At 57.6% G+C, this 25,185-nt stretch overlaps 1 protein-coding gene across 17 annotated transcripts in view; it reads right to left on the bottom strand.

The window, feature by feature from the left end:
• The window catches only part of GTF2IRD1 (GTF2I repeat domain containing 1), a 125,789-nt gene extending 104,452 nt beyond the window's left edge, over window positions 1-21,337 (bottom strand). For 5 of the 17 annotated variants that reach the window (XM_086374591.1, XM_086374589.1, XM_086374590.1 and 2 more), the window contains exon 1: window positions 21,029-21,327. The gene's annotated coding sequence lies outside the window, so the exon portion shown is untranslated. Of the gene's footprint in view, window positions 1-21,028 lie in introns of all 17 variants that reach the window. The other 12 variants (XM_086374605.1, XM_086374607.1, XM_086374603.1 and 9 more) reach the window with 9 other exon arrangements.
• Window positions 21,338-25,185: the final 3,848 nt, after the last annotated feature.

The raw sequence follows: 25,185 nt of genomic DNA, 5'->3' as shown, positions 1-25,185 counted from the left end.
TAACCCCTGGTCTGGGAAGAGTCCACATGCCAAGGGGTAACTAAGCCCGAGTGCCGCAACTACTGCTCTGGAGTACTACTACCCACGCTCTGGAGCCTCTGATCTGCAACAGAAGCTACTACAATGAGAGGCCCACGCACCACGAGAGTAGCACTGCTCGCCACGACTAGAGAAAGCCCATGCGCAGCAACGAGGACCCAGCACAGCCCCAAATAAACATAAATAATTTCTTAAACACCTTAAGAAAAAAAACCAGAAAAAAAGAAAGTTGTCTGGATAAGTCTCCAGAGCTTTAACCGAGTTGCCACCCTTTGACCGAACGCTGAATATTCACTGGAAAGACTGATGCTGAGGATGAAGCTCCAATACTCTGGCCACCTGATTCAAAAAGCCGACTCATTGGAAAAGACCCTGATGCTGTGAAAGACTGAGGGCGGGAGAAGTGGACGACCAAGGATGGGACGGTTGGATGGCATCACCGACTCATTGGACACGAGTTTGAGCAAGCTCTGGAAGATGGTGAAGGACAGGGAAGCCTGGTGTGCAGCAGTCCACAGGGTCCCAGAGTCAGACACAATTGAGAGACTGAACAACAATCCTTTGACCCAGTTCCTTTTCTCAATTTAGTCATTTTTTTTCCTGGTCACACAGCTTGTAGGATCTTGTCTCCCTGACCAGGGACTGAACCCAGGCTCGACAGTGAAAGCTCACAGTTCTAACCCCTGGACCATCAGGGAATTCCCTATCAATGTATCCCGAGAAAATTACGCAAAACACAAAGATTTATGTACAAGTTGTCTCACCCAAGCAGGACCTCCGTAAATAAACACACCAGCACACAAGAATGAGAAATGGCAGGCAACCTAAGTGCCCCACGGGGGCTGAAAACCAGCTTCGTACAGACAGACGATCTCACGGAAAAGCCTAGATGGAGATTCTAGACGTTTTATCTCCAACAGGCGGCATCCACAAACGGCTTTCTCCCCTCTACTGTTCTGCAGTTTTGTGGTCTGAGATGAGGAGTATGACTTTTTGCCATTTGGAAAGAAGTAACAGAAACCATATTCTTAAAAAGTTTTTTTTTTTTTAAAGAACCAACCCACTTGCCGCCCACGCCCAGCACAGGAAAGCAGCCCAGGCCAGGGCAAAGGGCAGACTCAGGGATACACGTGCATCATGCCACTTCCTGGGAAAACCACAGAGGCCTTCCCTGTTCCTGGAGGAGGAGATGGGGCCTGGCCAAGCAAAGCCCCGTCGCTGATGAGCCCTGGGTCCTGGAAGACAGGGCTTTACCCCTCCCAGGTGGGGAAGGGGGCTCATGATGGTGTTCTCTTCTCAGATGGGGGCCCCCAGGACCAGGCTAGGGCCATGCCTGTGCTCTGGGCGCTAAGACAAGGAAGGGAAACCCTGAAACCCAGGCTGTGCCCCAGAGGAGACGGGGCGGGTGCTGTTGGCAGCGTCGAGTGTCTGGGTCACCCTCGGGCCTGCCCCAGCAGGAGGGGAGGCCGGGCTCTCGTGGGCAGACAGCTCCCCAGGGTCAGGTTTCCACTTCGTTATTTAAAGCCCGGCTCCGGCTCCTGGCGGGCGGGCAGGGGCGGCCACCGCCTGCGTGACCAGGATGAGCAATCGCGATCCTGACTCGGGCCTGCGTGCCTATGGCAACTGGCCTTGTGGCCTTGGAGACTAATCTCCAGGCTGCCAGCCGGTAGGGGCCTCTCCGGGCGGAGCGGCGGCTCCCTGCGGAGGCCCCGGGCCGGGGAGCAGGATCGGGCCCTCTCCCAGCCAAGGATGGGGCATCTGGCCTTGCAGCAGGGCCAGGCTCTAAACGCACAGGTTCCCACGGCCACAGCCCCTGCCGTGCTCCACCCCTAAGGCATGATCACGCACGTGGGGACGTGACCACACGCACACACACACCAGAACCATTACACTTCCTTCCATAGAGTAGAGAGACAGACAGCAGGCGCTCCTGCTCTGGAAGACAGTCCCAGGCTGGGAGTTGAAAGGACAGTTAAAATAGGTTCAGATAACACTTCTTGATTTGAGTGCTGGTTACATGGGGTACTGGAGAATTCCATGGCCAGAGGAGCTTGGTGGACTATAGTCCACGCGGTTGAAATGACTTGGACATGACTGAATGACTAACACATACTACATGGGGTTATATACATAGGTTAAGGGCTTCCCTGGTGGCTCTGATAGTAAAGAATACACCTGCAATGTGGGAGACCCGGGTTCGATTCCTGAGTTGGGAAGATCCCCTGAAAGAGGGACTGGCTACCTACTCCACTATTCTTGCCTGGAGAATTCCATGGACAGAGGAGCCTGGTGGGCTACTGTCCATGGGGCTGGAACAAGTAGGACATGACTGAGTGACTAACACACATACACAGGTGAAAATTCATCACTGGATACTTAAGATTCATGCATTTTGCTGTAAGGAAATTATACTTTCATCAAAGGTAAAAATGAGTGACATGTAAGAAGTACGGGGTAGCAGGGGGTGGAATCAGGGAAGGCTCCTTGGAGAGGTGACACCCAACCCGAGTGCGGGGTCATGTCACGGGGGAGCAGGGGTTTGCGGGGGAGGGGCAGAGCCAGGGGAGCAATACCCAGGCACTGTTCATCAACAAGGGGGACCACTGCCCTGCCCCCTGCTGGGCCCACCTCCTTAGAATCAAATGCTGAGCAAATAAGGCAGGACTGTTTGAAGGAGAGCCAAATTACCCGCTGCCCGGGAAACCCAACCACCAGCCCGGGCCACCCACATGTCTCGGTCTCAGTCGAGCCCGAGCAGAGCAGTGAATGGGGTGGGGAACCGGCCAGGCTCCCCATGGCTGGGCAGGAAGTGGTGGGTGAAGATACGGGCACGGCCACTGGGGTCAGGTTAAGGACCTCAGAAGATCATCATCCTTTAGGGCAGCAGTCCCCAACCTTTTTGGCACGGGGCACTGGTTTCGTGGAAGACAATTTTTCCATGGACAGGGGTGAGGATGGTTCAGGCGGAAATGCAAGCGATGGGGAGCAGCAGACAAAGCTTCACTCGCTCACCTGCTGTGCAGCCCAGTTCTTAAGTTCCACGGACGGGTACCATGGGTTGGGGATCCGGCTCCAGGGCATGGGAGCCACCAATGGGTTGGGAAGTTTAGGGGGTCCTGGCAGGTGAACTTTAGGGGGCAGGACCAGAGATGGGGAAGTGGCAGCTGTCCAGCTTCTGCAACAGTCCAGGCCTCAGATGGCCACATCTCAGGGCGAGGCGGGGGGGTGGGGGTGGTTGGTGAAGGAGTGGATGGATGTGATTTGACCAGCAAGCAAGGCAGAGCTCCATGATTGAGTGGTTGGGGGAAGCGGTGGGGCTGAGGAAGCCTAAGGAGACACCTGGAGTGACATCCAGGTTTCTAATCCTGCTGATGGAGTAGATGACGGTGCCCCCAGCTGAGCAGGGAACAGAAGGAAAAGGCTGGACAGGAGGCCAAGAGGGCAGGCCTGGTGTCCCCAGGGATGATCAGGGCTTGACTGGGAGCCCTAGGCGGGAGGGACAAGATCTGATATGGGGTAGGTAGGGTGGCAGCCAAGGCTGTGCATGGACTGGCGTGCCTGGGAGAACACAGTGGGAGAAATCAGGGAAACCTGGGACTCAGAGAGTCAGAGAGTCAGGGGAGGGGAGAAGGGCAGAGGTCAGAGGTCAGGGGGCTGGGCAAGGAGCCTAGAGGAACACAAGGAAGGCGGACAGCAAATGGGTGGGCTGAGGGGAGTGGAGGCAAAGAGCTGAGTGGAAGTGGGTGGAGGCTGCTGGGGTCCATGTGAGAAAGGAGGTACGGAAAGTGCTGCTGCTGCTGCTGAGTCACTTCAGTCGTGTCTGACTCTGTGTGACCCCATAGACCGCAGCCCACCAGGCTCCCCCGTCCCTGGGATTCTCCAGGCAAGAACACTGGAGTGGGTTGCCATTTCCTTCTCCAATGCATGAAAGAGAAAAGTGAAAGTGAAGTCGCTCAGTCGTGTCCGACTCTTTGCGACCCCATGGACTGCAGCCCACCAGGCTCCTCCACCCATGGGATTTTCCAGGCAAGAGCACTGGAGTGGGGTGCCATTGCCTTCTCCAACGGAAAGTGGGGTGGGCTCAAAAGGGCTTCATTCTTTTTTTTCTTAATTTATTTGGCTGTGCTGGGTCTTAGTTGAGGCACGCAGGATCTTAAGCTGAGGCACGTGAGATCTTTCAGTCGAAGCATGTGGGATCTTTAGTCTCAGCATGCAGGATCTCAGTTGAGGCATACTGGATCTAGTTCCCTGACCAAGGATCGAACCCCAGCCCCCTGCATTGGGACTGCGGAATCTTAGCCACTGGACCACCAGGGAACTCCCAGGGCTTCCTTCTTTAGGATGAGATAACCCAGAACCAGGTAACCCAAAGGGGAGGAAAGGACTCTCAAGGCTCAGGTAACAGCAAGAGAGAGGCTTCCCAGGTGGCTCACTGGTAAAGAATCCACTTGCTAAGCAGGAGACTCGAGACACAGGTTTGATGCCTAGGTCAGGAAGATTCCCCTGGAGGAGGGCATAGAAACCCACTCCAGTATTCTTGCCTGGAGAATCCCCATGGACAGAGGAGCCTGGCGGGCTACAGTCCACAGGGCTGCAAAGAGTTGGACACGACTGGGCAACCAGAGAGCAGCAGCAACCCAGACAGAACCAGTGCGGCTGGAAGGAAACACAGTCTCTGCTGCGGCCCAAGCCTCCCGGGTCCTTCCAGATGGACCCAAACCCTTTAAGTTCTGGAGCCAGACAGAAGAACCCTTACGCCAAGCCCTCCACCAATCCAGGACAACGAAGCGTCCCGATCCCACAGCCGCTTCATTCCATTGGACGGGAAGGTGTGTGCGAGCTGGCGGAGGCTGGATCGGAAGGCCAGCCCGGGAGGCAGAGAAAGTGGTTTTGCCAGTCTCTCAAACAGGACATGCACACGTGGGTCTTAGTTCTGGCACACGGGATCTTCGTTGAGGCATGCAGGATCTGTTTAGTTGCAGCAGGGCAGATGCAGCATGTGAGATCTAGTTCCCTGACCAGGGATTGAACCTGGGTCCCTTGCCTTGGGAGCGGGAAGTCTTAGTCACTGGACTGCCAGGGAAGTCCCAAGGAGGGGATTTTGGTTTGCCCATGGCTGTCCCCCAGAACCACAGCAGGCAGTCCATAATACGTGCTGGGTGGGTGAATGAGTTGCTAAAAGGAAGCAGAAGTCTGAGAGTGAGGGAAAGGCAAAAACCAGGCTGAGCCAAACTCCGCTACCCTTGGCATCCGAGGCCCTCCCCCGGCACGTCCCATGTGCATCCAGCTGGCTGGCCTGAGTCCCCATGCTGTCCTGTCTGCCCCTCTCAGTGTGAGGAGGCGGGGGGCAAATGCCTAGGCTTTGCTGCTGCTGCTACTAAGTCGCTTCAGTCGTGTCCGACTCTGTGCGACCCCATAGACGGGAGCCCACCAGGCTCCCCCGTCCCTGGGATTCTCCAGGCAAGAACACTGGTGTGGGTTGCCATTTCCTTCTCCAATGCATGAAAGTGAAAAGTGAAAGTGAAGTCGCTCAGTCGTGTCCGACTCTTAGTGACCCCATGGACTGCAGCCCACCAGGCTCCTCCATCCATGGGATTTTCCAGGCAAGAGTACTGGAGTGGGGTGCCATTGCCTTCTCCGGGGCTTTAGGGTGCACCAAAGCTGGGGTCTGGTATCCACCCAGCTATCACCGGCCTGTGACTCCCACTGGGCACCCAAACTCTCCATTCCTGTTTCCTCCTGAGCAAAACGGCACCACCAAATCTGCTGGTCTTAGCATCGTAAGGACCATGTGTGAGATAAGATGTGAAAAAGTGTCTGCCTCCAGCCTGGAGATCATTCAGGCTCTTTGAAGCAGCAGCCGGGATGACTTCACGTTGACATCACCTGCTGAGTGGCTGTCTCTCCTGACATCACCTGTCTCATCAACTCCAGGTGAGCTCACCTGGGGCTCCTGACAGGCAGCACAAGGGCCCTTCTGTTGCCCTAAGTGCTGGGCGGGAGGGAAACAAAGGCCTGGCACTCAGCTGCCCCTGGGCAGCTCAGCTGTGTACCATATGCACTGGTTCTCGGGCATGTGTAGAGCTGGGGGGCTGGGTGTCTGGAGACGGTGGGGAGAAGCCAGCACTGGGGTGGTGCCAGCCCCCACGGCGACCGCATCTCCCGAGAGCTCCCTCACCAGACATAAACAGGACTTCTCAGAAGGATGTGGACGACGAGCCTCAGGCCTTTTCTTGTTAGGAAAAGACTAAGCCAAAAAAAAAAAGCTAATCACTTGTGGGTGAGCTAATCCCCCAGGCACTGGGCTGGCACCCAGGCTCCCACCCTCCACTGGCAACCTGGCCCCGCCCGCCGGCTCCCTCCTTCCTCCTCTTTATGGCTCCCACTCCACCCACTGCCCTGACCTCGGAGCCAGCAGGGGTGGAGGGCTAAGGTCCCAGGGAAGGGACCTGGCTTCTAACTCTTGATGACACCCTGAAGTGGAGCCTGGGCACCACCCCCCTCCCTGAGCCTCAGTTTCCCCATTGGGGAGGCGAGTCCTTGGGTGTGAAGTTCTCAGGTCCAGATGGAAGGTGCACCACCGCCCTGCCCAGCCATCCGCCCTCTATACCTGCTCCGATCTGCCCCAGAGCACACACCAGAGTCACTCGCTCCTCACTGCTGGCCTGTCCACAGGCCTCAACCCCCCCAACTTGGATGCTCTCCAGCCCTCTTGTTCCTGCTCCTTTATTTTACTTATTTTTAAAAAATATTTTATTTGGCTGTGCCGCATCTTAGTCGTGACATGGGCTCTTCAATCTTCTTTGCAGCATGTGGTATCTTCAGTTGCAGCCTGCTAACTCTTAGATGTGGCATGCGGGATCTAGTTCTCAGACCACGTTTGAACTCAGGATCCGTTCACTGGAAGCTTACCACCAGGGAAGTCCCTGTTCATGCTCTTTTAAATCCTGACACTACACCCTGCCCCCAGGACCCTTTCTCGTTGACCTCCCCATTCCGGGGGCCCCCCCAGTCCCATTCCGGTCCACTCTCCTGAGCCTCTCATCCACCAAAAGGATACCGTGGGATTCTGACTGATACGGGTGTTCTCAGTCATGTTCCACTCTTTGCAACCCTGTGGACTGTAGCCTACCGGGCTCCTCTGTCCATAGGATTTTTCAGGCAAGAATACTGGAGTGGGTTGCCATTTCCTTCTCCGGGGATCTTCCCGACAAGGGATCGAAGCCGCGCTCCTGCATCGGCAGGTGGGTTCTTTACCACTGAGCTACCCGGGAAGCCCTGGGACTCTGACTGCACAGTATCTTCATGGCACTTGCTGTGAGCGGGACCCAGAACTGGGATGGATCAGGCCCAGTTCCCGCCCCAGAGCTCCCAGGTGAAGAAAGAGAAGCCAAAGGTTGTAAGTGGTGACCCACACATGAGAGGAGGTGACCACCATCTAGATGTCCGTTTAACAGGTATGTTAACTGCACCTGCCACCTCCCCAGCGTGTGTACACACACCCTGTCTACACGCACACACATCTTAGCCGACACTTGCCAACGCCCCAAGTCCCATCCATTCCTTTCACAATTATTTAAGTACCACCTGCACACCCACTGTGTCTCTAGATGAGGAAGGCCACCAAACATGACAGAGACACAGGGGTGTCCTGGTGATCAGCGGGTTGCTCACTCAGTCGTGTCCCACTCTTTGCGACCCCATGGACTGTAGCCCGCCAGGCTCCTCTGTCCATGAGATTCTCCAGACAAGAATACTGGAGTGGGTTGCCATCTCCTCCTCCAAGGGATCTTCCCGACACAGGGATCGAATCCACGTCTCGTGTGTCTCCTGTGGAGCTTTTACCACCGAGCCATCTGGGAATAACCAGGTCCCCAGGGGGTGACATGCATCTTGTGGCTGGATGCTCATAGGCTGGATGCTCACTGGATCCAGTGCACACCCACCACCCTTCTCCAGCCAAAGCTTTCACACACCATCACATCTGAGGCCCCAGCACCATGGAGGGAGGCAGGATCTAGACCATCATCTGCCCTATGCTGGACGGCTGAGGCCCAGTGTGTAGGTGACCTGCCCTCCATCACACAAGCCAGCGAGAGCCAGGGCTCCCAGCCTCCTTCTGGCTCCTCTCCCTGGCCCTCCTCCTGAGTATACTCAGACTCATGCAGACACCACTTCCTTCTCCAAACTCATCACCCCCACCTCTACCCTCACTCAGGTAAGGTGAGGTGAGCCTGGCTACCTTGATCCACCAGGGACAACCCAGGACTCCCCTCAAGCTCTAGCCAGGTGATGTGATCCAATAAAGTGACCCATGGCTGTCCTCGCCCAACCCCAGACTCAGGGAGAGCCTGGAGGAGCCCAGCCCAGGTCACACCATTCCCTCCGTAGGTCCTGATCGCTGCTGATGGGCAGACCCCCATCAGCCCATGATCTCAGGAGTGTGCAGGGGTCCAGCCCCTGGGAGATCTGGGTCCAGGTGAGGCTCCCCACCCACCAGGAAAGTGATGCTGGGCACACAGCAGAAGCTTTAGGGGCCAACTTCAAAGCAAAGCCTGTCAGAGGAGCAAACATTCGCCTGACTCCCCCCAACCCTTCCCCTGAGCAGAGCCCCCAGCACAGCCCACTGCCCAGTGACCTGTGTAGATGTTTGCAGAAAGGGCTGAGTGGTTCTCCCAGGGTTCAACATTCCAAGCTGTCTTTTCTGCCTCCCTTCAGAGAGCAAGGGGCTTCGGGACAGGGGCTGGGCCTCCTTTCTGGGGTCACAGGGAGGCCCAGGGTGGGCTTCCTGGAGTTGTTGGGGGTCCTGACCACCAGAAGGGACCCCAGAGACACAGAGATGTCATCCTCTGAGCCAAAAACAGGGCAGAGGGTGCTGCCAAGGTCACAGGGCTTCCAGGATGTTGGGGGCAGGGGGGGTGGAGAAAGCAGAGAATTCTGGGAGCTGCCAGCCCTCCACGTGGTCCCCAGGCTCTGGGTCACCCAGTCTGCGCCCTCATGTCTGAAGCAGGAGATGCCGAGCCAAGAAAAGAGAGCGAGGAGGCACTGGTTCACGCTCTAAAAGCAACCTGTCTGGAGCCTGGCATGAGAAAACCACTCCTCTCTGGTCCCTGCAATGGGGCAGGTCAGCGTCCCAGACAGTGCCCCTGGCAACCGTATGTCCCCTCCCACTGGGCTCCCAGGTACCCCCCACCCCAAGGCCTGCAGAGAACCCTCCTGGTGGGGCTGACATAGTTCTGAACTGGCTCCCCGAGGTGGGCGGCGGGCACCTGGATGTGAGCCAGCTCGATGCCACGCCCACCTGCCCACCACCTCCAGAGCTCTGAGCAGCACCATGAGGATGAGCATGGCCCCCACGGGCAATGACTCAACATCACACCAGATAAATGCAGGGCCCGTTTCACCAAGACTAGGTCCCCCTCCCCTGGGAGCCTCACCACCCCCAACACCCCATCTGCCCACCCCCTACCCCGGGCTCCAGGGGGCTCTCCTGTAGGTGGTTCTTCCAGTTCGTCAGCCCCACCCTACAGACCCCAAGGACTGCCTCTCCTGGGATATACCTGGGCACGTAATGACGCTTGAGGGTTCCCTGAGGTGATGCCACGGGCTCCCAGGGGGCAGAAACCGGAGCCCCTCTCTCCTGCCTGGTCCCAGGGGCCATCAGCCTACAGTCCATTGCATCAACTTACTGAGCAGCCTCTCGCCTCCAGGCAGAATCTACAGTCACCGAGTCCCACTGGGGACTCTCCCTCCTCTCATCTGGGGGTGTTTCCAAAGCCCTGATCACTCTCACCCTTCTACTGCCCCCCGATTCACCATGGTCTGCTCCCAAACCTCCCACCAGCTGTTCTGCTTCCAAGTTCCCGCCCAGCCTCCTGGATCAGGCAGCCAGGGGAGGCTCCCGGGCACCTGCAGCAGGGCAGGGAGCCCCAGACCGAGGGTCATGAGATGTGGTTTCACATCCTGATTTTTGTAACTCTGGGACCTTAGCCATGTGTCTTCCCAGCTCTGGGTCTCAGCTTCCCCATCTGAAAAGGAAAAGACGTCAACGTACTCCTAGGTAGCCCCCAACCCAGGAGGCTCAGGAGTGGAGAAGGGTGCCTGAGGGAGGTGCCAGGGGGACCCCCACAGAAGCCCTGGGCCCCAGCCCCAGGCAGAAGTCACATCAGCCATCCTGACAGACAGACCCCAACCAGCTGCCAGGGGATGGGGGTGTGTATATGAGTGTCTGTGTGTGTGCGTCTACTTAATGGGTCAGAACTTCTTTTTGGGTGATGAAATGCTCTGAAATTAGACAGTGGTGAACAAGAACACTGCACAACTTTGGGAATATACGAAAACACACTGAAGTGTACATTTTACTTTTTATCGGCCATGCCATGTGGCACGTGGGCTCTTAGTTCCCCCATCAGGGATCAAACCGGTGCCCCCAGTGCTAGAAGCTCAGAGTCTTACCCACTGGACTACTAAGGCCGTCCTGAAGTGGACGTGTTAAAGGAAATAATTTTCAAATAAACTAAAAGAAAAAGCCAACAATGCTAGAGAAGAAAAGAACAAAGCCCCCGAAGGCACGCCGAGCCCCTACTTAAGGCTCTGAGGACCAACCTAACAAAGCCCCCGAAGGCACGCCGAGCCCCTACTTAAGGCTCTGAGGACCAACCTACAGGCTTTGTCCTGGGGAGAGTACACAAACTCATTTTTTAAAAAACTATTTATTTTTATCTCTTTATCTGACTGCACCAGATCGTAGCTGGGAGACATGAGATCTCCAACCTTCACTGCAGCACGTGGGATCAGGTTCCCTGATCAGGGATCGAACCCAGGCCCCTTGCATTGGGAGTGTGGAGTCTTAGCCACTGGACCACCAGGAAGGCCCAAACCCCTCCTTCGGGGGTTTATGCCTCTACACTCGGGTCTTCTATTATGTGGGGCCAAACATGCTCCTAACTGATGTTCTGTCCCCTGTGCCACCCGCCAACTAGAGGGGCCCCACACACTTGGCAGTCGGTGTCCAAGGCTGGGGGTCAGGATTCAGCCAAACATGGAGTTACTGGGCGCGGTCTACCAGCCGCAGCCTCTGGATCACCGCATAGCCGTGCACACACACACACACACACACACACGTGCACGCACAAAAGCGTGTGTCTAAATAGCCCAGGGGATTAACTGTTCTGAGGCTTCACACTTGTGCGCTCTCCACACACACCACCTGCCCTTCACGGAGGGGGGAACCCCCCAAACTGGGCTGCACCCGGCCCAGGGAGACAAGGTGCCCCCCACCACCATCACCCTCTAGATGCCTCTGAGAATCACAGCCAGGCCAGGAGAGGCAGCAACTGGGGATGGTGGGGTAGGCCAGTGAGAGTTGTGATCGAAGGGTGGGAAAGCCCCTTGCCCTTCCAAGGCCCTGCCCTGAATGTCCCAGCACTCAGCTTGCTTCTAATTCACTTAACAAGTTGGTCCAGGACACTCGCTGTGTCAAGCAGGGGGAACCGGGGGCAGGGGTGTGGGGGGGACAAGCCAGCATGGCCCCAACCCCTTGGAGGGAGACAGACAAGTACAAGGGCAGCTGGAAGACAGCAAGTAAGGAAGACTGGGTGGTAGGAATGCAGCGCAGGGGCTAACACAGACCTGGGAGGAGGTTATCAGGGAGGGCTTCCAGAGGGAGGTGACACCCAAGCTGAGACCTGCAAGAATGAGCCGAGAGAGATGGACGGGCAGCAGAAAAACCTGTTCCAAGGAGAAGCAACAGCACGCTGGGAAGCAAGCTGGAATGCAGTATGTTCTAGAAAACGATGAAGCTCAGCATGGCTGTCACAGAAAGAGGCAGGGCCTGGCAGGGAGGGAGGCAGTCGGATGGATGAAGGTCCTTGCCTGGGCCTGAAATGAGGTCCCACGGGTCTCCATGGAAGGTCTTGCCACATCTGGAGTCCCACTTCCCGTCTCTAGACCCTTTCTCACATTGCTCATTCCCCACCCCTGATGCCCACGCCAGCCTTCTCCTGGGTCAGAATCGCACCCGCCCTCCAGCCACCTCCTGCAGGCTGCCCTCAGCAAGCGGGGGAGTAGGTGTGTCTCCAAAACCCAGCCACAGGGCCCACAGCCCGGCACCAAGGTAGGGCTTGGCATCTGGGAAGCCTGATCACCCACTCCAAGGAGCTGAGGGGTGGACAGGCTGCTGGGACTAAGCGCTTCGGCCTCTGGGCTTTTCCCAGCTTGCATAAACTCAGGCACTGCACCACCCATGCTCCGTGAGCACAGTAGCTAAGAGCAGAACAGGACAGTGGTGTCCAGCTCCTCTCGGGGCAGGCCTGGGGCTCTCCAAGGGCCAGCCTTTGGGACCAGCATCTGACCAAGTGGAGAAAACATTCTTCTCTGGGATGAGGACCAGCTTCTCCCAACTGAACACGCAGATCCTCCCAAACCCCAACCACGCTCCTTTGTTCAGATGAGGCTCAGAGAGGTAAAGTCACTTTCCTGAAGCTACACAGCTGGCTGGTGGTAGAAGTGGGCCTCAAACCCTTGCCTGTCTGGTTTGAAAGGCACCCTGCTGGAAAGCGGGGAAGCTCTGGCATAGCGAAAGGAGCCCACCCCCAAGGAGGGGCACTGGTCTCCCACCCAGGGCAACCAAGAGCATCTCTCTCCCGGATGGGCTGAGAACGGAGTGTCTCGGGCAGTGACTGGCCCCAGGCGGGTGGGCGGTGGACCAGGATCAAAGGGAAGATGTGGTTAGCTCACATGCCCGGAGGGCTGCACCCCCAGCTGGAAGCCAGGTACCCGTGGAGAACAGGGGCAACCAGCTCCGTCCCAAAGGCCCTACCTCTCCGGAGCTGGGCCTCTCTGCTGAAAGTGGCCACACCTGAAAAACCAGCTCCTGGATCAACGTGAAACACCACCCGGCCTCATCACAAGACCCCCTTGGAGCCCGAAGGGACCACCTTGGAGCTGGCTGGCTGGGTGGGCAGGCAGGGGTCCTGCCTGCTCCAGGGAGCCACCCAGGGGCACCTGAGAGCCCTTCTGCACAGGCCCTCCACCAAGTACAGCCCAAGGGTGCCTCTGGCCTTTGAGGACACGGGGGAGGGGGCAATGGCAGAAAGGCGAGGGCAGCCAGCTCATCAGGAAAAGTCCACGATCCTCACAAGAAACGACGTTAAAACCTCCAATCTCATGCTGCTGCCTCCCACGGTGCTCCGTTCCCTTAGGAAGCCATAACCCCTGGCACACCCCCAAGGGCCTACTGGGTACTTGCTTCACTCAGGTGCTGCCATTCGTGAGCCCACAGGCAGAGCTGTGTCCACTCCCTAGAGGGACAAACTGAGGCTTGGCCGGTTATGCAGCCGTCCAAGCCACGCACAGTGGGTAGGCAGCAGACCTGGAATCGGCCTGACTAGTCTGTGACCAACCAGAGTCTCGGCGCTGCTGCCCATGCGCACATTCAGGAGAGCAGCCACGGCCAGCCATGGACCTCAGTCTCAGCGCCGCTGCCCATGCGCACATGCAGGAGAGCGGCCACGGCCAGCCATGGACCTCAGTCTCAGCGCCGCTGCCCATGCGCACATGCAGGAGAGCGGCCACGGCCAGCCATGGACCTCAGTCTCAGCGCCGCTGCCCATGTGCACATGCAGGAGAGCAGCCACGGCCAGCCATGGACCTCAGCTGTTTGTCAACCAAGTTTTCTTTAGGGCCCTGACAGGTAACTCTTCACCTGGGTCGGGAAGATCTCCTGGAGGAGGAAATAGCAACCCACTCCAGTATTCTTGCCTGGAGAATCCCATGGACAGAGAGGCCTGGCGGGCAGTCCATGGGGTCACAAAGAATTGGATGCGACTGAGCAATTTCAGTTTTTTGAAACTGAATTTTTCAAACTTTTCAACAGGTAACTCGAACAGAAGTGGCCCCAGAGCAGAGGTGGACACCGGTCACTGGAGGCCCACACGGCCCCACCTCTGTCCCCTGGATGGGGTCTCGTGCCCTCCAGGGCTCTGGGGAAGTCCAGGGGTTTGTGGGACCCCAGCTGACTCTCACACTCGCCCTGGAAACCACATGCTGTTCTCTTGTTCACAGATGACCACGCCAAAGCACAGAGACACAGTGTAGCTCACTGGAGGTCACACAGCCCGGTTGAAAGTGAAAGTGAAGTGAAAGTGAAAGTCGCTTAGTCGTGTCCAACTCTTTGCATGCCCGTGGACTATACAGTCTGTGGAATTCTCCAGGCCAGAATACTGGAGTAGGTAGCCTTTCCTCTTCCAGGGGATCTTCCCAACCCAGGGTTCAAACCCAGGTCTCCCGCATTGCAGGCGGATTCTTTATCAGCTGAGCCACCAGGGAAGCCCAAGAATACTGGAGTGGGTAGCCTATCCCTTCTTCAAGGGATTTTCTCGACCCAGGAATCGAACCGGGGTCTCCTGCACAGCCCCATTGTTTGACCCTAAATCATGCTCCCGTTTGCCCTCCTTCCCTACCCCCTTGTTTCAGGAAAACACAGAATATGTATCCCAAACCATACAGCCACAGAAGTGGAGATCAGGGACTCATGGCCAGGGACTCCCAGGCTCCTCGGGGAGGGGGGCACATGGAGATGGCTGAGACACCTCCAGGCCTGCCCTCTGCCCCCACCCAGAGCATCCGCTGTTCCCGGAGCCCACCTGCACTACGGGCGGGTGGAGGACCGCAGCCCTGAGGGCGGCCTCAGGCAGGTGTAATTTCATCAGGAGCCTCCCGTCTGTGCAAGTCACCAGAAACGGAGGATGAAATTCCAGCTCTGCGGACACAGAGGTGCAGCGATCCTGGCTCAGGGTCGGCTCTCAGTGGAGGTGGGGACAGAGACGGGGTACTTCTGTGAACACGATGGAAAAGGCGTGCCTTCCACTGGGCGGCCCCAAGCCAGGTAAGGGCTCGGCAAGCTGGGAGGGCCTGATCTCCGTCACGAGAGCAGCAGGGCTCTGTGCTCCAACCGTGCTGTGGAATACTACTCAGTCACCAAAAAGCAGTTCCAGGTGCCCGGACCAGGCATCATGCAGAGTGAAAGAAGCTAGACGTGGGCTGCATACCAGTGGTTGCCAGGGGCTGGCAAAAAGGAGCGAGCTGACTGTGTACAGGCTTGAGGGGACTTTTGGGGGGTGATGGAATGTTCCATGTCTTGACAGGCGCTGGGCGATGTGAATGCAGACACTGGTCAAGCTCCTTGGACGGCACACTTGAGACCTGGGCCTTTCACCAGCTATTCCTCACCCCTCAACAATATATATGGTAACACGTGGGGTGAGCCCTTCCTATGTGCTAGCCTGGGGCTCAATGCCAGGACCTGAGCTATATGCTTTTGCAAGTTTCTCACCAGCCTTCGGAGAGACCGATGAACGGATGGACAGATACACACACCCCATATGGTAGTAGTTTTGCCAGGCGTCGGAAAACGTACCTTGAGACCCCACCAGCAAACAGGCCTGGCCCTGCCCAAGCCTCCAGGAGAGAAGCAGCCTGGAGGGTCTCTTCTAGCTGCAGGCCAGGAAGGGACATGGCCCTGGCTGTCCCCAGCTCAGAGCTGGCCCTCCTCCCCCAGCCACACAGCCTGGCCAGGCATCTACAAGCTGCCCAGGACCCCAACCCCTCAGGCTGGGGCCTCTCACATCCAGCTTCCTACCCCATCCCCACTTCAGACCTGCACTGGGGTGACCCACCCACCTCAATGGAGAGCCCCCAGCATGTACCACCAAGCTCCCGGTCCAACCCACAGGGCCAGCCTGGGGCTTCAACAGAAGCGGGGGCATCACTGCCATCTTATGTATGAGCACACAGCCCAGACAGGTGGCAGGGGCCCCCCCCAGAGACAATAACCCCAGCCTCAACGGGGGAGCATCAGAGAAACAGCCCCCAGTGCTGGGGGTTGGCTCTGTGAATCTTGGGACCACAAATCCTAATTTGGTGTCTGAGAGGGTGTCCCCAGCAAGTTCCTGCTCCTCCCAACAAACTCTCTTTCTTCAAACTTTTTATTTAATATTGGAGTTGTTGTTCAGTCACTAAGGTGCGCCCAACTCTTCACGACCCCATGGACTACAGCATGCCAGGCCTCCCTGTCCTTCACCATCTCCCGGAGCTTGCTCAAACTCACGTCCATGGGGTCGATGTTGATTAACAATGCCGTGTTAGCCTCGGTGTACAGCAAAGTGATTCAGCCGCACACAGAGGTGCATCCATTCTTTCTCAAACTCCCCTCCCATCTAGGCTGCCATGTAACGCTCAGCAGAGTTCCCTGTGCTACATAGCAAACTCCTCTTAATACCCCGTATGGACCACAGTTCTGGAGAAGGAAACAGCACCCCACTTCAGTACTCTTGCCTAGAGAATCCTGTGGACAGAGGAGCCTGGTCGGCTGTGTCTAAGGGGTCACACAGAGTCGGACACGACTGAAGCGACTTAGCAGCAGCAGCAGCAGCAGCATGGACCACAGTGGCACAGAAGATTCTGAAACACAAGGCCTCCCAGACTGGGGTTCCCTGAGCTCCCCCTGCCACACCACCCAGGTCTAATAGATCTGGATGCTTGAACCCCAGACTGGAGAACTGAGGAAATCACACACAGCACCACCTGATTCAATCTCACTCTAGATCATCCCCGGAGCCGCAGGTTGAATCCTGACCCCGGCCTAGGCCCCAACCACACCCGAGTCCCCCCGACCTCAATCGTCTCACTGCCCAGAGGCTGCAGGGGCAGAGTTACCAGATGAAACACAAGATCTCCAGTTCAGTCTACACTTCAGCTAAACAAGTAAATCTGTAGTGTCATTTATAATCCCCACAGGCTTCCCAGGAGGAGCCAATGTAGGAGATGTAAGAGACACGAGTTCAATCCCTGGGTTGGGAAGATCCCCTGGAGGAGGGCATGGCAACCCACTCCAGTATTCTTGCCTGGAGAATCCCATGGACAAGAGGAGCCTGGCAGGCTATGATCCATAGGCTCACAAACACTCAGACATGACTGAAGTGATTTAGTACAGATACACATAACCCCCATACCGAATTATCCGTCAGTTAACCAAAATCCAAATTTAACCGGACATCCCTATTTTAACTGGCTAAATCGGGCCACCCGGAGCAGGTGGTCCTGAAGGAGGGAGACAGGTGGGCACACAAATAGCTCTGGGGCAGCCAGGCCCAGCTCGGGACCAAGAGGAAGGGTGTCTGGAATGAGAGTTTTGTTCCCGGCCTGACACACCCCAGCGGTCACCCCCAGCCAGCGCCTGGACAAAGCACAGCCTCCCCCCGCTCACTCAGGACACCTAACCCACCCCAAAGTGAAGAAGGGCGGTGCCCTGGATGCCATCCTCCCCAGGGCTCTGAGCCCCTTTGCGGTCGTCAGACATAACCCATGGCACTGCAGCTGAAGGGACAAAATATCAGGAGTTCCCTGCAGGTCCAGTGGTTAAGACTCTGGGTGTTCAATGCAAAGAGCAAGGGTCGGATCCCTGGTCGGGAAACTAAGATCCCACACGCTATGTGGGAAAACCACAAATGCAAAAAAACCACTTGAAATGACAAACTATTGACCCCAGTGAGATGGTCCCAGCCAGACATCCCTGCCAGTGAGGAACCTGGGTGCCCATCGAGGTTGGCTCCCCTTGGGACTCAGCTGGGCAACTCAACACTTATACCCAGGAGTCTCTCTTGTCACCCTGTCACCAACGGGGTGACCCGCCTCTGTGTTCTGACCAGGTCCCCCTCCTTCATCTCTCCCACAGAAAACAATCCTTCCACCTTCCGGTCTCCATAAGCGTTTGTATCTCACGGGCCCCACACACACCCCCAGGAGATCCTGAGCCCTAGGTCCTCAGTCCCACTCTGCTGGCCAGGACTAGTGAATTAACCCTACAGGTCCTGTTCCCGGTGCCCCCCGAGGCCTCCACAGGCCCCCCAAGGCCTCCACAGGCCCCCCGGAGCTGGGCGCACACTGCTGGTCTGTCCCAAGGAACGTGGCTGTGTCCCTGGTTGCTGAGCATCAAAGAGATGCCCACAGATGGCATGGACCCAGAGAAACTGCATGGATGACACTCAGGGAGCAGAGCCCCAGGCTCAGGTCTGGGGTAGTGCGGGGAGGAACCTCCCAGAGGATGTGGGACAGGAAGCTTAGGGAAACTTCCCACCATTGTGGGGACCTACCCCAGAGATGGGAATTCAGGAACAACACGAGAGAGCCTGCTTAACTATTCAGACCCTGGGGCAAGATTTCATTCATTCATTCATTCATTCACTCAGTAAGTATTTGGGGAGCAGCCCTGGAGCTCCAACACTTTGGCCACCTGATGCGAAAAGCCGACTCATTGGAAAACACCCTGATGCCGGGAAAGAGTGAAGGCAAAAAGAGAAGGGAGTGGCAGAGGATGAGATGGTTAGTGTCACTGATTCAACGCACATGAATCTGAGCAAACTCCGGGAGACGGTGGAGGAGAGGGGAGCTTGGCAGTGCTGCAGTCCGTGGGGTCACAGCGTCAGACACCGACTTAGCGACTGAACAGCAGCCCGGGGCACCATGCAACCAAAAGCAAGCCTCGGTCCCCGTCCAATCCCCAGTACAATCGGGGACGTGTAACTCTCAAGTGAGATCAATACAGGGATGGGGAAGGACAGGATGTCATGGGGACACAGAGGTAGCACCTTGGCCAGTCCTGGGGACGTTCCTGGGCAGGTTTCCAGCCCAAGGACAGGAGAGCCAGCTGAGTCCTGACAGAGAACGGGAGAAAGGCAAATTCTACAGCCCCTACCCACCTTCATCCTAAGCAGGGAGGGCCATTCAAGGAAGTCCCGCCCCCTCAGGTGGGAGGAAGCCCTGAGGTTTAGAGGAATAGCAGGAGCAAAGACCTTTCAGGAAAGGTGCAGTTTTCAAAGAGTGGGCCCAGGAGGCAGTGGGGGGCCAGAGGAGAGCCGGAGGACTCGAACCAGAACCCAGAATGAAGATGGACCGGCAGATACGGTCTTTGGTTCCAAGGTCAGGCTGAGGACACAAGAGCCCCAAGCTGTCACCCACCACATCACCTGGGGTCTCCAACAACAGGCCGTTACCAAACTGGGGACACCCCGGCTGTCGGGGAGACGGGGAGGCTACACAAACAGGTGCCTCCCGGACCCCTATCGTGACGTCTGCCTTCCCGACTATTTGCAAGCATCAGATACCGACAACTGGCAGCTCGCAGAGGCTGCCTGAAATGAACAAATGAAGCACACTTGCAAATACATGACCCTTCCTCCAGCATCCAGAAAACAGTCCTCCTAAGTAGGTTAAGCCTGCCCCTCCAGTGCTATCTTCCAGACCCAGTTTTGCAACCTTTCTCCCCAGGTCCTCCCACATTTTGACCGAGCCGGCACCCACGTCTCCTCCGCTGGGGTCCTCTGGGACCCTCTGAGTCAGAGCTACAACTTTCTAGGTCACCCTCAGAGCAGGCTACGGGATGGGGTGTGGTCTGAAGCTCCCCACATCCCCAAAGCAGGTTGGGGCTTCTGACATCCCGTCCTCTCGCGGCCAGGCCTGTCCCTTGGGTCCACAGGTCTCTGTTCAGAAGAAGGCAGAGGGTGACTTCCACCCTCCTGGGCCCCCGCTCCTGACCTGACGGCGCCCATCCTTGCTGCCCTTGTGCCCGGCCCCTCCCTGCCAGCAGCCACCAGCCTGCCTGCCACCACTGCCTCCCTCTCTCGCTGAATAAATAATCGATGCTTATGCCCTTTCCCTTTGGGAATGACGCTGCTGAAATAAATGGGTTGCTCCAAGGCACCTCCCCAGTCCCGAGGCCCCGGGTCAGTAGCGGGGGGCAGCAGTCCCCCCCAGGGGTGCAACCCAACACATGAGGGAGACGAGGGCCAGCGGGGTCGGGGCGGCTTCTGGCCACCCCTTCCTTCTGCTGTGAGCAGGAAGAGGAGCCCCCGCAAATGCCCACTCCTCGAGAAGCTGTCCGGGCCTGCCCACCTCATCAGCAGCATACTCCATGCGTGACCTGGCGAGGGGACCCCTACATGCCGGGCCCCCTCACTCGGGCTGTGACCGGGACCCAGGAGCCTCCCACCTCAGGTCTAGTCCTGGGAGCCTGGGTCACAGGGCCAGATGTCCAGGGCTTGAGCCCCTCTCCAGCAAGGCCAGGAGGGCAGAACTCTCAGAGGCACGGTCCCCCTCTATCCTGGGCCCAGGCCAGGGAACCTTCCCTCTTCCTGGCCACAGGCTGGGGCACCCAGGACCCTTCATTCCCAGAGACTCAGGATGGTGGTGGTGGTGGTGGGAGGCATCTAGCCGGCTCCAGGGGCCTCCCCACCCATCTGCGGGAACTCAGAGACCACCCACAGACAGGGCATCCCCAACTTGCTCCTCTGAAACCTTTGTGACCTCCTACTGCCATCCTCTGAGCCTCCTTCCCTTGCACTCGATCAGGAGCCCAGCGGCCACCACTCAGGCCAGCCCCCCTCCCCAGGGACCCCAGCAGGAACCACTGTGTTGGAGCAGTACTGGCTGTATGGAACTCAGCCTGTGAGTGGGTTGGGGGGGCACCGGCCAGGAGATCTGCTCGGCCCCAGCAAGGCGGAGGTGGGGGAGAGTTGGGGGGGCGGGGGCCGCGGCCTGCCCAGCCCCCCTCAGCTCCCACACTGGCGCCCGCCGCCGCCCGGGTAGCACAACTGACCTCATTCGCCAACTGCAGCAGCCTGCGGGCGCCCGCTGCCCGTCCGGAGTGGCCCCCCACCTCCGGAAGGGCCCCGGAGTCGGAGGTGGGGGGGCGGGGGCGGCGGCGGTGACAGCTCCCGGCTCCCCCTCTCGGCAGGTGGGGGCAGCCGTCCCTCCCCGCCCCCGGCCCGAATTATAATCCCGGTCACGTGCCTCCCGAGGCACCCAAAAGCCGGACCCAGATTCTGGAACACCTGGAGGGGGAGGGGCGGCCCCCCCCCGAGGGTGGGAGGAGAAGGGGAGAAGGGCCTCGGCGCCCGCCCTCCCCTCCACCCCCCGCAAAAGTTTCTCCTACCTTGGAGGATCCTCAAGCGCTCCTGCCAGCGGCGCCCCGGCCCCGGCCCGCGGCCAGGACTCAGCCTCCTGCCGCTGCCTCCTTAATTAATCCGGGAGAATGGGGGAAGGAGAGGCGGAGGGAGGCGCGGAGCGGCGGCGGGGGCGGGCGGGAGGCGAGCGGGGCGCGGGGCGGGGAGGGGGCCCGGCGGGGGCTCTCGGGCCGGCCGGGGGGCTGGCGCTCGGCGGCCCCCACCCCCGGCGCGGGCTGCGGCGGAGGGCGGGGCGCGGCGCGGGGAGCCGAGCCGAGAGCGGGAGCGCAGGGAGGCTCTTTGTTCTGTAATCCCAGTAAGATTGCCAGCCATTCGCCCCGGCCCTAATCCCAGCCCCGCGCAACACCACCCTCCATTGGCTGCCATTTACATACGGGATTAGCCCGCCCCGCGCCCCGGCCTGGGCACCGCGGGGGGAGCGCCGCGCCCCCCGCCCCGCGCCGGGCGCCCCGAGCGCGCGCCGCCCCAGCGCCCGCCGCCAGGGGGGTCCGCGGGAGGGGCGGCCCCGGCGCCCCCTGGCTGCCCGCGGCGCCCCTCCGCCTCCTCAGCGCCCTGCCGCCCCGACGGATTAGAAAGCCAGGACTCGTCCCCGGAGACCACCCCCCCCACTCCCGCCCGGGGCGCAGGAGCCGGGCCCGGAGGGTCAAGGTCACTCAGCGGGCGCCGGGAGGATCCCCGGAGACGCCGGGGCCCGCGCGCTGGGGAAACTGAAGTGGCAGCGGCTGGTCACCTCTGCCGTGCCCAGGTTATTTCCCCCCGTGGCATGGCCCGGGTGCTTCTTTCAGCCTTTGTCCCCTGGGATGGGAAGGAAAGCAGGACAAGCCCAAGGTCGCAGCTGATCCGATTGGACATGCCAGGTCCCATCTTGTCTGGTCAGCGCTCCTTCTGATCGCCGGACCCAGGCTTCTGCCACCCCCTTCCCCTCCATACCAGCCTCCCTACGGAGTCAGAAGCACACCTCCCATCTTCTGCAGAGCATGCATCTTAAATCATTGGGAGGAGCCTGGAGATTCACCACAGTGTCCTGAGCCCTGTGCTAGACCCTGGCTATGCTGGACACTGTGGAGGGGGACAGGCAGGCCGCCACCCCAGGGAGCACCTGGTCTACAGGGAGAGAGCCAGACTGAGAATCTACTAGGTCCTAGCAAAGCCCACCCGCCCTTCTGGGCACACAACTGGCTCTTGGTAAAGGCTGACCTTGGCTGGTCTGGTTTCCCCCTGGCCAGCCCACCAGATAGAGCTTCTCCCTGGCAGGCCCATATCCACTGTGCCCAACCCAAAGTAAAAGAAAGTAAAGTCGCTCAGTCGTGTTCGACTCTTTGCGATCCCGCAGACTGTAGCCCACCAGGCTCCTCCGTCCTTGGGATTTTCCAGGCAAGAATACTGGAGTGGGTTGCCATTTTCTTTTCCAGGAGATCTTCCCAACCCAGGGATTGAACCTGGGTCTCCCGCATTGTAGACAGATGCTTTACCGTCTGAGCCACCAGCGAAGTCCATAAGAGCCAAGCCAAGAGGGGCTCTTGTGCCCACCGAACACTTTGCCCACAGAGGGGATTGGCCATAGCAGGGGATTGGGAATGAGGCCACAGACACCCCTCCATCCCACGTCACCCCTGCCCTCCTGGGGACACCCGCCGTCCCCCTTGTCACCCTGACGCCTGGGGACACTTCGAGGCACCCTGTCTTGTGGTCCCCCTCAGATGCACATCCCTATCCACCCTGTGCTGGCCCTGGTGTGGCAGAGTGTCTAAGGGGAAGGGCCAGGGTCTGGAGCCTAACCGTGTGGGCTCAAATCCTGGCTCTTCCTCTTACCACCTGTGCCCTTGGGCAAGGCAGTTCACTCCTCAGAGCCTCGGTTTTCTCCCCTTCCCGCAGCCCCTGAGTCAACCACAGAGTTGCCTCGATGGATAACAGTGATGATGGTGAGAGAGTCACTTCCTAGGCAGGTTGATAAGAAGTCTAGGGGTCCCCAAGGAGAGAGGGGTCTGGAATTCTCAAGGAGGAAGAAAGGACAAACTTTTTTTTCTCTCTACATTCCTTAGGGTTATATAACAATAATGTATCCTGCCTGAGGACAGTCTTTGGATTAAACCTTCTGGCTGAACCTGTTATCTTAAAATGTAAATTATGGGAGTAGGTCTGGTGAGGTCTTTACAAGGATTATATAACAATAAAGTATCCTGCCTGAGGACAGACTCTGGATTAAACCTTCTGGCTAATCCTGTTATCTTAAAATGTAAATTATGGGAGTAGGTCTGGTGAGGTCTTTACAACCTCCAGACATTCTTTTGATTCATTGAAGAGTATGTTACTCCACTGTTAACACTAGCAAGGGGATACTCTTTCTGCCCCCTTCTGATGCCTATGTCAGAAGCTTTCTCTATGTCCTTTATGCTTTAATAAAACTTTATTACACAAAAGCTCTGAGCGATCAAGCCTCATCTCTGGCCCCGGATTAAATTCCTCTCCTCCGGAGGCCAAGAATCCCAGCGTCTTCTCGTGGTTCAGCAACAATCTTTCAAAGGGCTTGCTAGTTAAGGGTCTACTAGGCATGTTACCTAGGTGTCTGTTCCTGACCTGAACCCTGCAAGGGCTGTCCTATTGGCCTCGTTTCACAATATGCTGAAGTGATTGTTTCCGGACATACAGCATGTGAGTGTCATTGCTGCGTCTGGTTCCTTAGCCCTTGTTTGTCCCACTGACTTATGCTCCCTCCATTACCATGAGGATTTGGGGGTTAGGCATGGCTTCAGTGCGCCCAGCTGGGGGAAGCTGGTCCCAGGAAGGAAGGGCTGGCTGGTTGGGCTGTTGGTTTCTGGACAGAACGGTTCCTGGACCTGAAGTCCAGGAACAGAGTGCCAGAAGCCTCTGGACCCCAGGGCTTAAAGGAACTGAAGCCCGGTGCATGCTCAGGACTGCCCTCTGCAGGCAGAATCGGGAGCGGCGGACATGTAAGTGGAGCGCTGGGAGGGAAAGGTGCCCTCCTGCCTCTGGCCTCTGGGCTCCTCCTCCCAGGGGCAACAGCCTGCCTGCCCCCAAGCTCACCCAGGCCGAGACTGGGGGCAGTGTGATACAGCAGAAGGCCTTGGCCTACCATGTCCAGGTCCCACTCAGTTGGGTGTGACTGGGGTATGACCGCTGGCTCCACATTCACTGGCCATGTGACCTAGGCCCAGTCGGTTGCCCTCTCTGGGCCTCAGCTTCCTCACCTGTAAAATGGAGCCAAGGGAGTCCTTTCTTCATATGATTGCTATGAGGGTTAATGACATATTATACAGGAAAAGTTTATCAAAGAGGCTGGTGTGTAGTAGGTGCTCAGTAAAGGGCGATTCCCCCTCTTTTTCTTTTTTTGACAGCACCATCAGTTTGCAGGATCTCAGTTCCCTGACAAGGGATCAAACTGGTACCCCCTGCAGTGGAAGCGCAGAGTCTTAACCCCTGGACTGCCAGGAAATTTCCAAAGACAGTTCTCATTTTTAAAATTTGTTGGTTTCATCTAGGGGCAAAGTCAGACTTGGAGTTTTTGCTGAACTGTTCTTCATGAGGAGGTGGGATTCTAAGGACAAGGTCATGGACATTCACATTTCTGTCAAGTTCAATTCCTTCTCCTGGGAAGGGCAGCAACAGCTGTTTAAGCAGAGAGGGGAGTTTGTTTGAGAAGTCCTTGCCAGTGGCTACCTCCCACCTACAGGAACGTCTCCTGCCAGCTTTATGAAGCTCATTTGCCCTGGCCCTACCCCATCCTTGCCCTGTCAGGTCCCCCTTCTATGTATGTAGATGTGGAAACCGAGGTTCGTCTCTCCTCCTTCCTCCTAACTCCATCACAGCCACAGAGTTGGGACTTCCTTGGCGGTCCAATGGTTAAGACTTCACCTTCACCAGGTTCGATCCCTGGTCAAGGAGCTGAGATCCCATATGCCTCCTGGCCAAAAAACCAAAACAGAAAATAGAAGCAATATTGTAACAAATTCAGTAAAGACCATTAAAATGGTCCACATCAAAAAATCTTTAAAAAGCAACAACAAAAAAACCCCCAAGACTACTCTCATTACAAGGCCCTTCTACACTTTCTTTCACTTAACCAGGTGGGCCTGCTTTTCACAGATGGGAATATAGAACGGTGGGT

Source organism: Bos grunniens, chromosome 25 (genome assembly GCF_055505025.1).
Source record: "Bos grunniens cultivar Pamir isolate PY7600 chromosome 25, Bosgru_T2T1.0, whole genome shotgun sequence".
In the NCBI taxonomy this organism is placed as follows: domain Eukaryota; kingdom Metazoa; phylum Chordata; class Mammalia; order Artiodactyla; family Bovidae; genus Bos; species Bos grunniens.
This window is presented reverse-complemented; position numbering and strand designations above follow the sequence as displayed.